This window comes from Macrotis lagotis, chromosome 8, assembly GCF_037893015.1.
Source record: "Macrotis lagotis isolate mMagLag1 chromosome 8, bilby.v1.9.chrom.fasta, whole genome shotgun sequence".
Lineage (NCBI taxonomy): Eukaryota > Metazoa > Chordata > Mammalia > Peramelemorphia > Peramelidae > Macrotis > Macrotis lagotis.
In genome coordinates, this window is record NC_133665.1 from 79,519,600 (window position 1) to 79,540,307 (window position 20,708).

The window sequence follows — 20,708 nt, forward strand, 5'->3', positions numbered from 1 at the left end:
CCTAGAAAACCTGAAGTTCTAGATCCTATCAGAGTCATAATCAACGTTAATAAACATTTATTGAGCATCTACTGCATACTATAAAATCTGAGAAACAGTGGAATATGAAGAAAGGTTTAAGATGATGCCCTCCAGAAGTTCATGATCTAATAAAGACAGTACTCAAGAGAAAGCTGAAAAGGGGGAGGGAGCTGATGAAGAAATGCAACTGGGATTAATTTTGAAGAAGTATATGTTTCTGAAGATGATGTTCACAAAAGTATCCAGGTGGGAAATGATGTGGAGAATTCCCTGGGTGCCAATTCTTAAATGGAGGAGGAGAAGAGAGAAACTTGAAGATTTCCACCTCCCACCCTTTTGCCATTTAACTGCCAATTAGGAGTGGTAACAGATTGGATTGAACAAATCTGTCAATCACACTTTTTTGCATCTATATATAGAGGCCTCTACCCTCAGCAAAATGTGACATAAATTCTAAGTCTAATTGATCTGGCTCTATGTACAGAGTGTTATATGATACAATTTGAGGCACATCAAAAATAATAGTTGTCCCTGAATGTTTCTCCCACTGTCTTCACTTGGCCCAAATGGTGCTTAAATAGGTTTGGAGGTAGTCCCATTGATCAGAAAAAATATAAAATTCAGATCTTACCTAGAAGGGCTTTCAAATTACGTCTTATGGTACTGGTTTGTTGATGATTTGAATTGTTTAAACAAATCCTAGGGTATAGAGGAAATATCCAGTAAAAGTCTAAAATAGTAATTTTGAGATCTGAGAAGGGTTCTTAAAAGGAAATTATTTAATTTCATCCTTTATAAGATGATACATAAGACCAGAAAGCTTAAATACCTTACTCAAGGTCACAAAATTAGTGGTAGAGAATGGATTTGAACTCAAAGCTCCTGATTTATGATCCTGAGGTTGGTGAAATGCAATTTAAATGATAGGGGTAAATTCTAGGTAGCCTGAGAATGTTAGGTAAGTGATGACAAGCTTTGGGCAAAGGGCAGTTTAGAAGACCCAAAGCAGATGAAAGGGGAGGCAGGATATTTGGAGAAAAGGGGCCCCATAGAAGGCAATCACCTATTTCTGTTTTGCCCAAGGTTGACTTTATCAGTCCTTCCCCCTCTCCCCACCCTCAAATTTTACATACCTTGTCCTCAAAGTGCTTACTGCTTTTCTTGGAGTTTTTAACCTGTATACTTTGGAATAATTTATAAATAAATCCTAGGCAGTTTTAAAATGTCGGGGAGCATGCAAATTCCTTCATTTTTCAGTAACCCTCAATCTCTATCTTTAATTGGTGACCCTCAAAATCTCAACTACATCAACTTGAGTGCTAAGTATATAACCTCTCATGCTAATGCTGACATCACTTTTGAATTCACAGCCTGAAAAAGTCACAGATTCTCAGAATCAGAAAACATACAGTCCATCTCATACTAGACTCAGAATGACCCTCTTGGAAAAACTTGAGAAATTGTTTTCTAGGCTTTATCTGATTACGTCCAGTAAGGAGGAACCCACTGCTTTGTGAGGCAGTCTATTCCATTAAGAGAACCAATTTGGGGAACCAAAATCTTTCTGTAATGTCCAGTCATTGTGCTTGCCTCTTCCCTTTGAGACCAAGAAAAATAAGTTTAATCCTCTTCCATAATACTGTCCTTCAAAGACTTAAAAATGTTATTTCAGATGCCTAAAATTACTTTTTTTCTGATTAAATATCACTAATCCTTGGAGGTCTCATTTTAACAGGAGTTAACTATGTCTAGGGTCAGTCATATTGCAAGTAAGAATCTTATCAGGGATGTGAACCTTAGTCTCTTCTCACCTCCAAGGAACTAGTAGTGATTCCAAAGTCAAATAGAAAGGGGTTTTGGGAAAGGATGTGATCAAACTTTACATAAGAATCCCTGGAGTCAGGGGTAGCAGAGTTCAAATCAGACACTTTATTACCTAGCTGTGTGGCATTGGGCAAGCCACTTAACCCCATTGGCCTTGCAAAAACCTAAAAAAAAAAAAAAGGAAATGAGGTGAGTCTTAGATGACTTGTTCTTGATGAAGCTAGACTGGGCTTTTGGGACCACCCAAAAGACTTTTTTGTTAACACAATACATAATAACTTAGAGTAACACTTGTTAGCATTATTTACATTTTATTGTACTTTTATTTTGTTAAATATTTCCCAGTTGCATTTTAATCTAGTTTGGGTTATACTTGGGAGCTGTAGGAGCTTCAGTGCCATCCTCAAACTGAGTTTTTGGCATCTCTATTCCATACAATGCTACTTCTCATTACTAAAATGTAGTATCTAGACCTTTTTTTAAAAATCATACTCCAAATGTGGTTGGAAGAGGATTACTTCCCTGTCCTGTACACTTTACCTCTCTAGATCTCATTTGCATTTTGGGTTGCCTTGTTAAACTGTTCATACCTCTTACTGAGATTTTATTTTGCAAAAATACTCAGAACTTACTGAGACACCCTATTGTCTAGTCAAACCTATCCCAATTTAAATTTGTAGGGTTGATTTTTTGAACCTGAATGTTAGACTTTATATTTATCCATATTAAATAAATTTTTTTAGTTATAATAATTCTAACATATTGACTTGGTATATATATATTATTTTTTGGTAATAACATTTATTTATTCTTTTTTGTACAAATAATGTATTTTTACACATTTCTAAAATATTCTTGTTTAAGAGTAAACATACTACCCCCCAAGAAAATATGGACCCCCATAAGCAATAAATTAAAGGGGAGAGAAAAAAATTAAAATTACATAATAATAATAACAATAATAATAATTATTATTATTGTAGGTATGGCCAGGTGACGCAGTGGACATAGCACCAGCCCTGGAAGCAGGAGCACCTAAGCCCAAATCCAGCCCCAGACACCCAACAATCACCCAGCTGTGTGACCCCATGCAAGCCACCCCAACCCCATTGCCCTACAAAAACTAAAAAAAGAGACCTAAAATAAAATAAAATAGTAATAATAATAGTAGGGGAGGCTGGGGGGGGCAGACAGATCAATGGCCCTTGAGCCAGGAGCATCCAGGTCCAAATCCAGCCTCAGACACCCAACAATCACCAAGCTGTGTGGCCCCAGGCAGGCCACCCAGTCCCATTTGCCCTGCAACACACCCCATAAAATAATAATAATAATAATGTTAATGATGATGATAATAATGATAATGATGATGATGATGATAATAATAATAATAATAATAATAATAATAATAATAAATGTGCTTCAGTCTATGTTCCAACACTACCAGCTCTGTTGTGGGTGGATCACATTCTTTAGGATAAGTCCATCGCAAAAGTTACTTCCAAATTTTTCCACCGTTGCCATTGCTGATCGCAACTCCCTCCATTTGTACTTCTCCACTACCATGAACTATATTTTCTCTCTCTTTTCACTCTGTCTCTGCTGTAGGGTAGTTGAGTGGCAAAACAGATAGATCCCCAGCCCTGGGGCCAAGAGGCCTCGAACCCACATACCACCCCTTACCCAGCATCCATCTGGCCCTCTGGACAGGCCATCCCATTCCAGCCCCTTGCAAGAAGTAAAAAAAGAAAATGTCTTATATCTGACCACTTTGCCCCCATGGTCCATCCTCTCCTCCATCACTCACATACGTACCCCTTTCTCCCCCCCCATCCCTCTTCTCTCCTTCTTACTACAGATGTCTATACCCCATTGAGTATATATGCTGTTTCCTCTCCTAGCCACCTCTGATGAAGGCAAAGCTTCACTTATTCCTCCTTGCCTTCCCCCCTTCCATATTATTGCAATAGCTCATTGTAATAAAGGAAAATCTTATTATATGAAATATCGTAGCCTATTCCTCCTCTCCTTTTTCTTTCTTCCATTACATTTCCATTTTATCTATTGACTCCATTTTTATATCACAATATATCTTCAAGTTCAGTTTTCTCCTGTGTTTCATCTATAAAAGCTCCTTTTACCTGCTCTCTTAAATGAGAAGGTAATATGATTATTATCAGTATCATTTTTTCTATACAGGAATACATGTAGTTCATCATCATTAAGTCCCTCATATTTTCCTCTTCTCCTCCACTCTCTATGCTTTGCCTGAGTCCTGTATTTGAAGATCAAGCCTTCTTTTCAGCTCTGGCCGTTCTAACAGGAACATTTGAAATTCCTCTGGTTTGTTGAAAGTCCATCTTTTTCCCTGGAAGAGAACATTCGGTTTTTCTGGGTAGTTGATTCTTGGTTGCATTCTAAGCTCTTTTACCTTCCGGTATATTATATTCCCAGTCCCACGAGCTTTTAATGTAGTTCCTGCTAAGTCCTGTGTGATCCTGACTGCAGCTCCACAATATTTGAACTATGTCCTTCTGGCTGCTTGTAATATTTTCTCTTTGACTTGGGAGTGCTGGAACTTGGCTATAATATTCCTGGGAGTTGATTTTTTGGTTCTCTTTCTCAGGGAGATCGGTGGATTCTGTCCATTTCTATTTTTCCCTCTGCTTCTAGGATATCAGGGCAATTTTCCTGTAATAATTCTTTGAAAATGATATCAAGGCTCTTTTCCTGGTCATGACTTTCAGGTATTCCAATAATTTTTAAATTATCTTTCCTAAATCTGTTTTCCATATCAGTTGTTTTTTCAATGAGATGTTTCACATTTTCTTGTAATTTTGCCTTCTTTTGGTTTTGAAGTATTGAGTCCTGATTTCTCGTAAAATTGGCAATCTCCCTGAATTCTATTCTTTGTTTGAAGGATTTGTTTTCCTCAGAGAGCTTTCTTATCTCCTTTTCCATCTGGCCAATTCTGTTTTAAAGCATTCTCCTCCTCAATAACTTTTTGAACTGTTTTATCCATTTGACCTATGCTGGTTTTTAACATGTTATTTTCTTCAGCATATTTTTGGATCTCCTTGACTAAGCTGCTGAATTCATTTTCATGTTTTTCCTGAACCTCTCTCATGTCTTTTCCCAATTTTTCCTTTATCTCCCTCACTTGATTTTCAAAGTCTTTTTTTTGAGATCTGTCATGGCCTGAGCCCAATTCATGTTTTTCTTGGAGTCTTTAGAAGCAGGAGCTTGTACCTCCTCATCTTCAGATTGAGTATTTTGATCCTTCTTGGGGTCAGAGGCAACGTATCTCTCAATTGTGTTTCTTTTTTTTCCTCTGTGTACTCTTTTTCCCATCCTGAGCCTGGTTTCGGGGTGCTTCCTGAGTTTTTGGGGCAACCCCACAAGAATCTCAGTGTGTGAGGCTCTGTCCTCCCTCCTGGTCTGTGAATGACCATAGGCATCCCCCTCTGCCACAGGGCTGAGGTGAGGTGGGGGGAGCTTCTGTTCTATGGGGGGCCTAGACTGTGATCAGGATCTGAATGTGGTCAGAACCCCGGAGTCCTGTTTGCGGGGCAGAGTACAGAGCTCTGTAGTCTCTCTCTTCACTTCCCTCCCCTCCCTCGGCTCAATGGCCTCATGCCCTGGGGGCTCCTGCTTACCAGCTCTGCCTGCTTTTGTTTACTGGATCTGGGCTGCCTTGGCCATGCTGCTGGTTATGTGCCCTGAGGGCTGGGCTTCATGTGCTCTCTCCAGCAGAGGTTCCCCCACTGTTCCCCCAAGTTTTGCCTGGGGCTCCCCGGGGTGTAGGTCAGGAAACTGCTCCCACTGCTGGGAGCTGGCTCCCAGGGCCCTGGGGCTGCCTCTGGGAGGCTGAAGTTCCTTCGCTCTGGTGGGTCACCCCTCTGGTGGGCCACCCCTCTGACCCCGTGGAACCTATCGAGCGCTGTTTTTCAAGTTACCTTGAGTAGGAGAACTGCCTCACTGGGTCCCTCTATGGGTTCTGTCTCTCAAAAATGTAGTCCTTAGTTTATAAGTTTTGCTCCAGTGCAACTGAGAGAAGGTCCTCTCCTGTCGCCATCTTGGATCCATCCCCCCCTAGACTTGGTATATTAATAAATTTAATAAGTATGGCACCTTTTTTTCAAGACACTGATAAAAATAAGTAATAGCATTCTGATGAATATAGATCCCTAAGGTGTGTCACATGTGACCTTAAACCTTGGGAACATCAATGGCTATTGTTTAAATTTGGCCTTTTAGTCACTTTGGATTCACCTAATTATTCCCTCATCTAAACCACATATCTCTATATTTTCCAAAGGAAGATCATGGAAAACTTTCCTAAAATCAAGGTAAGTTATAGATAACTACAGAAGGGTATATTATAACTTCAGAACTAACCTCATCAACAAGCCCCATAAACCTCTCTAAAAAAGGAAATGAGGGGGTGGTTAGGTGACACAGTGGATAGAGCACTGGCCCTGGAGTCAGGAGTAGTTGAGTTCAAATCAGACACTTAATAGTTACCTAGCTGTGTGGCCTTGGGCAAGCCACTTAACCCCATTTGCCTTGCAAAAATCTAAAAAAAACAAAAAAAAAAAAAGTGAGTCTTGGATAACTTGTTCCTGATGAAGCTAGACTGGACTTTTGGGACCACCCAAAAGATTTTTTTGGTAACACAAGCTAGAATTTTGCAAGTAGTCAAAATCAAACTCATTGGCCTGTACTTAGAAAACTTCATTCATTTCTTTTAAAAGAAAAGAAAGAAAAAGAATTACTTTTTTCTTGACCTTATTTCCCTTTGAGGCCAAGAAAAATAAATATAATCCCATTTCCACAATAATGTCCTTCAAAGACTTGAAAATGTTTATTACATATGCCTTAAATTTCTCTTTTGCTGATTAAATATCACTAATCCTTGGAGGTCTCACTTCTCCAATATTCATATTATTTTAAAGATCTTAGAAAATATACTCAGTGATTACTGTTTCTAGCTTTGATCTTATTATTTGGGGATATTTTTGACTGTTTCAGATATTAACTGATAAGGGAAACAATGTTTTCTTACTATCCCCTTAATATTAATAGTAATAGGGGCAGCTAGGTGTTACAGTGGGTAGAGCACAGGCCCTGGTGTCAGGAGGGCCTGAGTTCAAATCTGAGCTCAGGCAGTTACTTCCTTTAACTGTGTTACCTTGAACAAATCACTTAACCCCATTGCCTTGCAGAAACAAGAAAATAGTAAGAGTAATACTAGTAATCATCATCATCATCATCATAAAAGTATTTAAGTGACACTTTACACATATAATCTCATTCAGTTCACATATAAAATCTGTGAGGCGAGTGCTATTATTTTCCTTATTTTACAGATGAGGTCAAGAGTGAGTAGGTGACTTGCTCAGTGTCAAACACATGGTATCTGAACTCAGATATCCTGACTCCAAATTCAACATTGCACCACCTATGTGTATTACTTATTTTAATCAGTCAATTTTTAAATATTTATTTAAGTTCATCCTAAGTGATAAACCCTGGGCTAGGAGCAGAAGATGCAAAGATTTAGTGCCTCCCTCTAGGGAACTCACATTTTATGAGGGGGGAAAATGCAGGTGGGCAGTATCTCTTAAACTAAAACTCAGAAATTTCAAAAGGACTGGAAGGTACAGGGATTTGTCAAGGTTCACAGAGAAGGTATATGTCAGGTCTTGGGCTTGAACAAAGAATTTCTTGGGTCCAAGGCCAGTCTTCCAACTGTTTTTTATTTTTTAATTTTTTTTTAATTTTCATTTTTCCCCTAATCTTGCTTTCCTCCCTGCACCCCCCCACAGAAGGCAGTATGTTAGTCTTTACTCTTGTTTCCATGGTACACATTGATCTAAGTTGAATGTTATGAGAGAGAAATCATATCCCTAAGGAAGAAAAATAAAATATTGTGCCTGATTGTTGCACTAATGGAATGAGCAAGTCCATCAAGGTTGGTCATCACTCCCATGTTGCTGCTGGGGTGCACAATGTTCCTCTGGTTCTGCTCATCTCACTCAGCATCAGTCCATGCAAATCTTTCTGGTCTTTCCTGAATTCCCATCACCCTGGCTTCTAATAGAACAACAGTGCTCCATGACATACATATACCACATTTCGTTAAGCTATTCCCCCAATTGAAGGACATTTATGTTAATTTCCAATTCTTTGCCCCCACAAACAGGGCTGCTATGAATATTTTTGTACAAGTGATTTTTTTATACATTCCTAAAATATTCTTGTTTAAGAATAAACATACCCCCTCCCCCATAAAAATATAGGACTTTATGAGAAGTAAAGTAAATGAAAGAGAAAAAATGTGTTTCAGTCTGTGTTCTCATTCCATCAGCTCTATCTCAGGTGGATCATATTCTTTATCATGAATCCATCACAGAAGTTACTTCTATATTTTTCCACAGTTACTGTTGCTATTGTAATACCCTCCAACCATTTCTCCCCACTACCATATATTTTCTCTCTCTCCTTTCACTCTGTCCCTCTTCTAAATTGTGCTGTAGGGTAGCAGAGTGGTGGCCATGGGTCTAAGAGGCCTCAAACCCACATACCACACCAGAGACCCATCAACCACCCTGCACCATAGTCCCAGACAGACCACCCAATCCAAGCACCTTGCGAAAAGTAAAAAGGAAATGTGTTATATCTGACTATTCTCTCCTTTGATCTATCCTGTCCTCTATCACCCACATTCCCCCCTTCCCCCTATCCCCCTTCTCTCCTTTTTACTCTAGATGTCTATACCCTATTGAGTGTGTATGCTGTTTCCTCTCTGAACCATTTCTGATGAGAGTATAGGTTCCCTCATCCCCCCTCACCTTCCCCCCTTCCATATCATTCCAAAAGCTTATTGCAAAATAAAGTATCTTTTATATGAAATAGCTTATTCCACCTCTCCTTTCTCTTACTCCTAGTACATTTCCCTTTTAGCCATTGACTCCATTTTTATAATGTATTATATCTTCACATTCAGTTATCTTCTGTACTTCATCTATAAAAGTTCCTTCTACCTGCTCTACTAAATGAGAAGTTTCATATGAGTCTTATCAGTATCATTTTTCTATGCAGGAATACATGCAGTTCATCATCATCATTAAGTCCCTCATGTTATACCCTTCTCCTTCACTCTCTATGCTTCACTTGAGTCCCGTATTTGAAGGTGAAACTTTCTGTTCAGTTCTGGTCATTTCATAAGGAACATTTGAAATTCCCCCTGTTTCTTTGAAAGCCCATCTTTTCCCCTGGAAGATGATGTTCAGTTTTGCTGGGTAGTTCATTTTTGGTTGCATTCTAAGCTCCTTTGCCTTCCAGAATATTATATTCCAAGCCCTATGAGCCCTTAATGTAGTTGCTGCTAAGTCTTGAGTGATCCTGACTGCAGCTTCATGATATTTGAATTGTGTCCTTCTGGCTGCTTGTAATATTTTCTCTTTGACTTGCGAGTTCTGGAACTTGGCTATAATATTCCTGAGGATTGTTTTTTTGGATTTCTTTCTGGAGGAGATCAGTGGACTCTCTCAATTTCTGTTTTGCCCTCTACTTCTAGGATATCAGGGCAATTTTCCTGTAGGATTTCTTTTAAAATGATGTCAAAGCTCTTTTCCTGATCATGATTTTCAGGTATCCCAATAATATTTAAATTATCTTTCCTTAATCTGTTTTCCAGATTTGTTGTTTTTTTCAATGAAATGTTTCACATTTTCTTCTAATTTTTCATTCTTTTAGTGTTGAAATTGTGTCTCGACTTCTCTTAAAGTCATCAGCTTTCCTTTAGCTCCATCTCTATATCTGAAGAACGTTTCCCCCTCAGAGAGCTTTCTTATCTCCTTTTCCATCTGGCCAATTCTGATTTTTAAAAGCATTCTTTTCAATAACTTTTTAAATTGTTTTATCCATTTGACCTATGCTGTTTTTTAACATGTTATTTTCTTCATTTTTTGGATCTCCTTGACTAAGTTGCTGACTTCTTTTTCATGTTTTTCCTGTATGTCTCTCATTCTCCCCACCCCCAATTTTTCTTCTATCTCCCTTGCTTGATTTTCAAAATCTTTTTTTGAACTCTGTCACTTCCTGAGCCCAACTTACATTTTTCTTGGAGTTTTTATATGCAGGAGCTTATACTTCCTTATCTTCAGATTGAATATTTTGATCCTTCTTGGAATCATAGACAAAGAATTTCTCAATGATGTTCCTCTTTTTTTGCCTGTTTACTCAATTCTCCAGCCTGTGCCTGGTGTTGGGGTGCTTCCTGAGTTTTTGAGTATTATTGGGAAACCTACTTTGGGGTTTTTTGGGACACCCCACTGGGACCTTCATTCCTCCAAGTAATTGTTTTCAATCAAATTCTAATTCATTTTTCTGATTTCAGGCCCCTATCTGCCTCTAAGAAGAGAGCTGAAAGAAGAGTTCTTCAGGAAAGAGACTTGAACAAGGGAGAATAATCTTTGACTTTTCCTTCCAAATTCAAAGAAATATCATTCTCATTAACAATAAAACTAACAAACAAAAACATATAATACACAAGAAAAATTTACTTTTCATCTTTTGCATTCATAACTTTTATACATGCTTTTATACATGCTTTATATATATGCTTATATATATATATATGTATGAATGTATGTATTTGTTGAATTGTTTCAATCAAGTCTGACTCTCTGTGATACCATTCTTTAGGGATTTTCTTGGCAAAGATCTTGGAATGGTATTTATTCCACAGGAGTAAATGATTTGCCCAGGGTAGAACAGTAAGATTGCATTTCAACTCAAGTTGTCCTGACCATAGCACCAGTACTCTATCTACTGCTTTATTCACCTAGCTGCCATATATATACATACATATATTATTATATACTTTTATCACAAAAGAATATATAAATAAATAAACATACATGTGTATGTATATACACACATATACATATATATATATATGTTTATATGTATATACACACATATCTTTTTTAATCTGTAACTTCATTTGCTAGTTTTGGTTCATTCTGATATTAAGTACACCTAGCACTGGTATTACAAGATAGTAGTTTTATCCATCTTCCATTTATTGCTTTTGTTCTCATGTTTGTTTTTCACATATTTTTTTCAAAAAAAATCTAAATTGTTTGATGAGTTCCCTCTATATCCACAGGAATTTCTTTAGACAATTTCCCACATTTTTCCTTACTGATTTTGTGTGTGTGTGTGTGTGTGTGTGTGTGAAATCTATTAGAGAATGCTTCTTATACCTCCTGGCCAAAAGGATTTTAATCTATAGAATCCTACCTATCTTTTATCTGAATCTTTTGAAATAAATATTCATAGTGAATATGAATTAACTAGACTTTCCTTTCCGATCTTAATGGTAACATTCTACTTCGACCCAGGTATTATTTATATATAGTAGTTTGTATTCAAGTCATATGCTAATGCTTTCACCTGTTAAAGAAGAAAGAAAGTAAAAATAGAATTGCTGATATCATGGTATCTATTTGGACAGTCTACTTATCTGCAAGACATTTATGCCAATAGTTACTATTCCAACATCTACAGTGCTTGTCAGATCATTTTTGTCTTTCCTATACTTTTCTATATAAGATAGATTAGTCATTCCTCCCAAGGGTCCCATTATTTTCACCTTAGCAACGAGTTTCTTATGTTTATAAGAATCAGATACTGAGTAGCATTTTCCTTTATTGGTTAACCAACCTTTGCAAGGATGAAATGATCATTAAGGCAAGTGAAGAAAGCATTAGCCAGTCTTCTTTTGGCAGAAAGAAGACTCCAACAGATGTCCCCCAACACTATCATATCTTGCCTCTGTGCCAGCCTTGTGATCTGTTTTCCAAACATTTCATCGATTTCCTCTTTCTGTCCAGGTAGTCGGTACTATAACTCCAATGGCAATAAAGTCTCTGCTTTTAACTCTGTTGATCTTCATCCAAATGCTCTCTACCATACTTCCTTTCTTTGATTCCTGGGTTTCCTTTTATGATTATATCATCTTAATTTATAGTATTAATGTACTCCCATTCAGCTATTCCATTCCTTTTATGTAAAGACTATTCTTCTATAGGTATACTGAGATAGTAAGCCTGAAACTACCAAGTCTTAGTGATATCTTTAAGACCTCATTACATTAAAAGCTTTGATTCTTTTTGTTTTCTTGTTTTTTATTAAATTTTACTGATAATTTTTTTCACAGCCAAAATTTCTCCCATTTTCCTTTCCCACCCCTCCCCAGAAAGCTAGTCCATATAGCAGATAATTTTTTAAAGAAAAGATAAAGAGGAATAAGAGGGAAAAAATTCTGCAAGGTCAATCCAATGGGGAAAATGGCATTATATGCTTTATTTTATTTTATTTTTTTATTTTATTTTTTATTTTTTGCTAGGCAATGAATGGGGTTAAGTGGCTTGCCCAAGGCCACACATCTAGGTAATATGCTTTATTTTCAATCTGTACACCTGCCAATCTTTATCTCTATAAAGGAGAGGAGAGAGATGATTTCTTGCAGTTCTTCTTTTGAAAACAATTTGTTCATATTCTTTGACCATTTATCTCTTGGAAATCTCTTTGTTTTTGTCTATACTTCGGGCATTACATCTGAGGACATGGGTTTTATTGCTGGCTCCTTTCTTCAATGTTGTCTACTATGGAGATTTTTGTAACTATCCCTAAACTCTCTTATAATGTTGAGTATTACATAACCAACTTCTTATTGGATACCCTCATCTGGATATTCTGTAGGCATCTTAAATTTCTTATGTCCAAAACCAAACTCATAATCTTAACTTCTAAATCTGCCTCTCGTCTAATTTTTCTCTTTTTTGAGGTATTTCAACTCTTCAAGTTATCCATGTTTAATATCTGCAAATCATCCTTGACTCTGCCTATTTTTTCTTTCATTACTGGCAAATATTTATCAAGTCTTTTCAATTCTATGTTTGCAGTATCATCTCTCATAGATCTAGACACTTTTCTTCACTACAAGGTCACCATCTTAAATTAGGCTCTTATCACCTCCCATCTGCAAAAGACACTAATTTGATTATTTCCCTCTTTTCAATCTCTCCTCTCTCTAATCTACTTAATCTTTCCTAAAGCAAATGAATTCCAGTCCTCTGATCCTATGTCTCTGTTTTCTCCAGGATAATTTATGCAAATATCACTGACTTTGAATATCATTCTAATTCCAGTCTACCTTTACAATCTTATTTCATATTCTTCCCCTTCATATATCCAATACTATAAAATTAGTCTGTTTAAGAATTTCTCCAGACTCAGCATCTAGTTCCCTGACTCCATCTCTTTGCATGTTCTGTGCCCTTTGCTTGGAAGGTATTGTCTCCTCACCAATGTTTTCTTTTTTTTTAATTGAAGGCAGTGGGATTGAATGATTTGCCCAAGGTCACCCAGCTTGGCAATTATTAAGTGTCTGAGGTCGGATTTGAACTCAGATCCTCCTAACTCCAGGCCTGGTGTTCTATCTACTATGCCACCTAGTTGGCCCCACCTTTGCTTTTTAGAACTCTTACTTTTTTAAAACCTAAGCACAGGAATTAGTATCTGTTTCCAGATTTCCTTATTTATGGCCTGTACTTCAAATTATGTGTATTTATTTAAATATGTTTTTGGCATCTTCCTACTTCCTAGTGAGCTCCATATTACTTGAGACCGGGGAATGAATGTTTGTGTTTGGCTTGGTATTTCTAGTATCTTTTGTAGAGTAGTTGCTTAATAATTATTTGCTGATATTGCTTCAGAAAATAATTTATGATAAATGGATGTTAGGTATACCTATGAATTCATAGATTCCTTGTAAATTACTCCTCACTGATTGGGAACCCCTGAACTATATGTATTTCATAGAAATGACAATGGAACTTCCATTGAGGCCATATGACACTGAGGCTACCTTCCATATATATGATCTTGATGAGCAGGAGCCTTTATTAGAAAACATGGCAAAATAGCTTTTATTTTATGAGGTAAATGTTGAAACAAGATGCTTGTGGTGTTCATTGCTTGTTTCATTCCTCAGTGCTGATTTCACTAAATATTTCACCACATGTCTGTGGCCAGTCATCTTAGCATAATGCTAATGTAGTCAAGGTCATGGGTTCAATACCCATGTGGGCTAGTTAACTTTGCTCTGTTTCTCTGCTTGTCCCAGACATTTTGAAATATGTGTCTTTGGTTAACAAATGAATAAGTTTACTTCTTTTGGTATGCTGATAGAGCAAAACAGAACATAAGATTTAGAGTCAGATGATTCAAATTTGAGTTCTGGCTTTTTTTTTGTGTGACCTTGAGCAAGTCTCTTAGCCTGTCTGAATTACAGATTCCTCATCAATAAAATTAGGATCCTAATTCCTTCCCTGACTCTGAAGCCTTGTTCTGAAGGTCAAAGAATAAATAAATGTGAAAGTTGCATGTAAAGTTTTTTAATACAAATACTAATGTCAATAAATCAATCAACAAGAATTTAATTATTAACTACTATGCACCATTCAGTATAGTATGCCCAAGGAGAGAAAACAAAAATTGAACAGTACCTATCCCTAAGGATCTTGCATTCTCTCTTCCTCCTCCCTAGTAAACTCTCTGATCCAATAGGAGCATATAATTAAATGCAAAATGAATGAAAAGATATTTACATAATAAACTCATTCTATAGTAGAGATTTGGTACATTAAGTCTGGTGATAGTTCTTCCCCTGAAAATAGCTAACTTGAATGCTTAGTCATCTGAAAGTGATTCACTAAAGTTACTAATATTTTAGCCTCTGGAAGTTCATATTTTTACTCTATAAATAAACAATTTTTGTTGTCCCAGGTTTCCCACATGGGCGAACATTCAATGAACATACAATTGCATAACAATAATTTGTGTATATATTTTTTACTGAGACAGCAAAGTAGCATAATGGATAGAGAACTATATCTGGAGGCAAGAAGATCTGATTATAAAAATCTGGTCTCAGACATGTTACTAGTAAGGGTCTATCTGGGCAAAATCACTTAATGGCTGCCTGACTCAGTTTCTTTCTCTATAAAATGAAAAAATAATAGGACCTACTTTATTTGATTGTCACAATCAAATGTGATAATATTTGTAAAGTTCCTGATGCACAGTACCTGCTTCCTAAGTGCTTGCTTACATTTTTCATTCCTTATGATTACAAATTCCTTTAGGATAAAACTTATATTCTTCCTTAGAAAGTGAGGCAGTAGATAGAGTGCCAGACCTGTTTTTTGGAAGATCTGAATTCAAATATGATCTCAGACATTTACTAGCTGTGTGACCTTAGGCAAGTTTGCCTCTATTTTAACATCTATGAAATGACCTCAATAAGAAAATGGCAAACCATTTCAATATAATTACTAAGAAAACTCCCAATGAAGATTTGGACATGACTGAAACAACTCAACAGTAACAATAATATTTTAGCAATTATAATGCCTTGTGCTTGGTAGAAAGCTAATAAAAGAATGATCAGTGATGCAATCTATGAATGGACATATTCATACAATCTGTCAACATCTGTCAAATTTCTTTTTTGTTTTAGTTTCTTTTTGCAAGGCAAACAGGGTTAAGTGGCTTGCCCAAGGACACACAGCTAGGCAATTATTAAGTATCTGAGACTGGATTTGAGCCCAGGTACTCCTGACTCCAGGGCCAGTGCTTTATCCACTGCACCACCTAGCCTCCCCATCATCTGTCATGTTTCTAACACAGATATATGTCTTTTCTATCTTTATTCTAAAAGTGAAGTTTATTCCTATGAGTTTTTGGTCATAGTTTAAATAGAATTTTGCTTACAAAGTAGATGCTTATTACCCATTTGTTAACTTTAATGAACATTGCAGTCTACTACTAAAAACACTACCAGAACGTGGCAGAATGTAAATTCCTTGAGGACAAAGATCTAGAGAACTTATTAAAAAAACCTCTTTCTGCCAATGAAGATCAGCAACAGTTGTACAGCTTATAGTCTTAGATAATTGCTTGGGGCACTAAGAGATTACATGATTTTCCTAGGCTCACACAGCTACTACTTGAATGGGAGCTCTTTTTTGGTAAAGAATTATTTAATTTATTTATTATTTTTATTCAGCACTTGAAACAATATTGGGGATAAGATACTTAACAGATGCTCATTTAGTTATATGTAAGAAACAAGATGAACTCAATTCTTGGACTTCTGTCCACTACAGCAAACTACCTATCATAATAAGAGCCTTGGATATAATATGGACTTCAGAGATATGTACAGAATTAAATTGAAATTAGAAAGACCACTGTCTTCTGCCATAGCTACCACATCATCCACCCAACATTTTTATGATAGTCTCCAATATTTACCATCTTTGAACATTTTCAGTATTACTAATTTTCTATACTGTTCCCTGAGAGAGTTTGTATGTTATTCTTTCCAAGAATACCTGGATGTGAAAATCTTTTTCTTTGTATTTTCTTTTTTCTTCCCCCCATACCAAGGTAAGAGGGCTAAATGACTTATCTAAGGTCACACAGCTAGGTTGTATTAAGTGTCTGAGGTAGGATTTGAACTCAGGTCCTCCTGACTCTAGGACTGGTACTCTATCCATTGCACCACCTACCTGCTCTAAATTTTCTTTAGATTAACTCATAGATAATTGCAAACAACTCTACATAATCCAACATTTCTGTCATGATTATTATTACCCTTATAAAGGGAACGCAACCTAAATTCCTAAAGATCATTAAAGAGTTTTTCCCCTAAACCTTGTCATGAGGTGAATGCATACCTCGACTTCTCAAAAGTTATGGCCAAGGGTTTGCATTCACCAAAATGGAAATACTTTGAGTATTGACTTTTGTGATTGAGATCTGTGATTATGTAACACTATAACACCAAGTCCCAGCCCATTATAGAATCTCCTAAGTGAAATTCAGTCACTCGAAAGAATTTGATCTATCCAATGATATGAGAAAAGGGGATGAAGAATGTTCATGGCTTAGATTATGAAATACAGTTGTTAGATACTCCATAGAGTGTTCTGTCAGTGCATATATCTTGGACAGATACAGTAAATGAACAATGAACTGGCCAAAAATTGAAATGGAAAAGTGGAGTTCACTGGATTGCCTTTGGGAAATTATGCAGAACATTTAAGGACAGCAGACTTCTCTAAACAGACTCATCTTTTTAAATTTCAGGATTCTAGTGATACTGTATGATTACAGGTTATGGAACACTCATCTCCAAAGAATTAAAATAGCAGTTCATTCAAAGGGCAGTGGAGCATTACATTGTAACTGTGAGTAGGTCACAATAGTTGCATAAAAGAAGAAACATAAAAAATATAATCATAGAAGCATAAATCTGAAAAAAGGAGGTAGTTTGACTAGTCTTTATTCTTTATTGGCACGCATAATATATAAAGAGATGTGGAGTTCAGTCATTCAATATGTTGTATGGATTTGTTAGGAGAACATGGATATGTGTTGTATAGGATAAGAAAATATGACTAGGTTTTTTGAGTCACTTTTTTGGAGGAATTACTCATATTAATGAGATTATAGATATATCAAAGCATGGAGCTCAGTGTAGATTATGGGCCTCCTATTAAGGGACCAGCCAAGCTTAGTTCAGAAAGACTCATTACCAGTTGACCTCATGATGATGAATTTTTTGGCTTCAGCAATTCTGGAAGACCATAGACTTAGACACAGAGAGGATGTGGTTTGTGTTGGCAAGACTACATGGGAGAATCACAGATGCTTGAAGTCCTGTAGTCTAACCAACAGCATTATTATTATAATACCAAATCTGTAGCAGGAGATTATTTATCACCCTTGTGTGAAGTGTGTTGTTTGAGTGGAGATTTCCTGCTTGGCTTTTTCCTTGGGTATCTTGCAATAGTTTTAAAAAATCAAAATAAAAAGTCCAAAGCCCACCAAAGAAGAAATCCATGTAGTGTTGCTAGGGCTGAGTGGAAGCTTTCCAGCATTGTGTCCAAAGTAAATTTATCTGTTGGCCTTTCAGATAATATGGAACAGAAACAAAATGCTGACAAAAATGGGACAAGCTTCCACTAACAAAAAAATGGACTTTCATTTTTTTTTTAAAAGCAAGAAATATCCTCCCTTGTGTCATATGAAAAAACCTGTCTTTCCTTGTTGTTGAATAAATGAGCCCTTGGCTATGCATTTCTGAGTTTAAGGCTCACCATTTATTGGCATCCAGCAGAGAAATGGAGCACTTTTATTTGGAAACACATTTGCAAAGGATTCAAGGGGGCTTTGGCAGAATTAATCGTGCTCCCTAGAAAAAGGAAATTTTCACCTTTTTGGTACTCAGTAACTTCCTGGCATCATTCCAACTGTAATTTAGACTAACAGTGAACTGGAGATTTTTTTAAAAAAAAATATCTCATTTAGTGATTATTTTTGAAAACTGCTAACATTTATTTTTCCCTTTTTGGGGTTTGTAAAACTGAAATTTGCATCTGCTTTTCTTATTTGCAACACTTTAGAGCATACTCTCCTTTCTACCTTTTACCTAAAAGTAAAATAAAATAAAATTGTTTCTTTAGCACATAGTTTCCTAAGTAGCTAGTACTGACCTTTAAGGTATTTGGAGATTTAATTTATTTGGGTTTAATCCAGAAACTTTTAGTAATCCCATTACTATTAATGTAAAGGTTGGAGATGATATTCGCCTGTTTCTTCTATTCCTCTCACCTATGTGCAAAATAGCCTTTCTTGAGATTGTTCCCTTTGGATACCAACCTAGCCTTAGATGGAGTAGCAGCAGGTCCAACCTTCTTGTAGAATGCTCCCTAAAGAAGGTTTTCTTTAATTTACAACAGAAATATCCCCAAACCTTCATGTTTAATAAGTTTAAATTAAATATATATACTATAAGACTTAAGGGACTTTCATCAAAAACTCAGTAAGAAATCAGAGTTTAAAACAGAAATAACATTTATTCTTAGAGAAGACAGGAAGGTGCAAAAATCCAATTAAAATATTAATAATTTTAATTTTGCCACTTCCTCATTTTATTTATGTATTTGTATACCTTTGCTTCACAAATGGCTCAATTTCCCACAGATATTGTAGATAAGAGAAAATAAACATACTGGAAAGGGGATTCTTTTCTTATGTCTCCCATGTTGATATTTTATGAATAATGAAAGTTGGTATTATTGAGTTTCTTTCAGATGACAGGTACCATTCATTTATTTGCTTTTAAATGATTTAAAAAATTTTAAAAACAGTGGGATTAAGTGACTTGCCCAAGGTCACACAGCTAGGCATTTATTAAGTTTCTGAGGTTGAATTTGAACTCAGGTCCTCTTGACTCTAGGGCTGGTGCTCTATCCACTATGCCACCTAGCTTCCCCCATTTACTTTCTTTTAAAAATGGAACTATCTCAAGATTGATGTAATGATTTACACTCATATATGAACTTAATTGTCCTGAAGTACACTTGTTCATAATAGTAGTGGTACTACTCTAAAGATAATTATTCCTAATCCCTGTTTTACAAACTGAGTATCCAAGATATAAAGTTAACTCACCCAGTCATAGAGCATTGGATTGTAAAGAAAATGTTCACTCCTGTGTTGGAACTGGGACTCAAGGTAAGGTGGTTCCCTTTGAAGCAGTCATCCTCATGTGTGTGAGATTATCTTGACCTATAAAATGTTGACTTGTCTATCTCATTCACCAGATGTTTATGAAATTTCTCAGTTGGGTCTAGCACTGTGTTTTGATTCTACCTCATAAGATCATTCTGGTGTCCAAGAGTGAAAAACTACAGAATGTTAGACCTCTCAGGGACTTTAGAACATAGAATATAGAATGTTAGAGTTGAAAAGACCTTAGAGACCATCTGATTAATCTCTTTATTTTAAAACCAAGAATATTGAAGACCTTTATCTAGGCCTCACTTTAGTTTTGTTTTAATTTGGTTTGGGTTTTTTTGTTTTTTTGTTTTTCTGAAATGGAGATAATAACTATGTTACTTACTTCAGAGGTTACTTTTTGTCTCAAATTTGCAAACTTTAAAGGATTATATCTAGTTCAGTTACCCCAAATGAATTTCTGGTAAAATTTGAATCAGTCATGCTTTCAAGAGTTTCTGTTGCTGGACTGCTACTTTCTGATTGCTTGTTTGTTGATTACAATCCATGTGGGATGATTTGATTTGGTAACTAATATTAATGTGACAGATCTGTAATTTCACTATTATTAATGCTCACTCAAAGTGGTTGAGATTATAACTTCTCCAAACCTTCTCATCCCATGAGAAAATAGAAGATTAAATTGTCCCTAACTTCTCCATTCAATATATTGAGGATCTTTCTCAGATCTTTTGAATTGTATATAAATGGAATATGTGGGTTTTTCATTAGTTTATACCTCACTATACATTCATTTATACTTATATAATGAATGGATAAAACCTTTAAATATTTGTTGAGTGTACTGTGTACTATGACCAGTCTACTTTCTTTTTTTTTTGATATAGATCTTTCTTCTGCTATCCTTTTTGCTGCTTCTCTATTCAGTTTTATGATCGTAATACTTTGTAGGTCAATCTCATGTCTACCAAATTGTAGCTCATGCAAAGGATCATAGTTAGATTTATCACTATCACCATCATCACTACTACTACTACTACTACTACTACTACTACTACTACTACTACTACTACTACTAGAGTTGTGAATAATAATGGTCCTAGCTAGCATTTCTACAGTACTCTAAGTATAAAGTGAGATTATATATAATATATAATATATATGTATATTTGCCCAATTGAATTTTACAAATAACACCT

At 36.0% G+C, this 20,708-nt stretch overlaps 1 protein-coding gene across 9 annotated transcripts in view; it reads right to left on the reverse strand.

Moving 5' to 3' along the window:
* The window catches only part of MPDZ (multiple PDZ domain crumbs cell polarity complex component), a 301,840-nt gene extending 282,177 nt beyond the window's left edge, over window positions 1-19,663 (reverse strand). For 8 of the 9 annotated variants that reach the window (XM_074197518.1, XM_074197517.1, XM_074197516.1 and 5 more), the window contains exon 1: window positions 19,444-19,662. The gene's annotated coding sequence lies outside the window, so the exon portion shown is untranslated. Of the gene's footprint in view, window positions 1-19,443 lie in introns of all 9 variants that reach the window. The other variant, XM_074197510.1, reaches the window with a different exon arrangement.
* Between the last annotated feature and the right edge of the window lie 1,045 nt (window positions 19,664-20,708).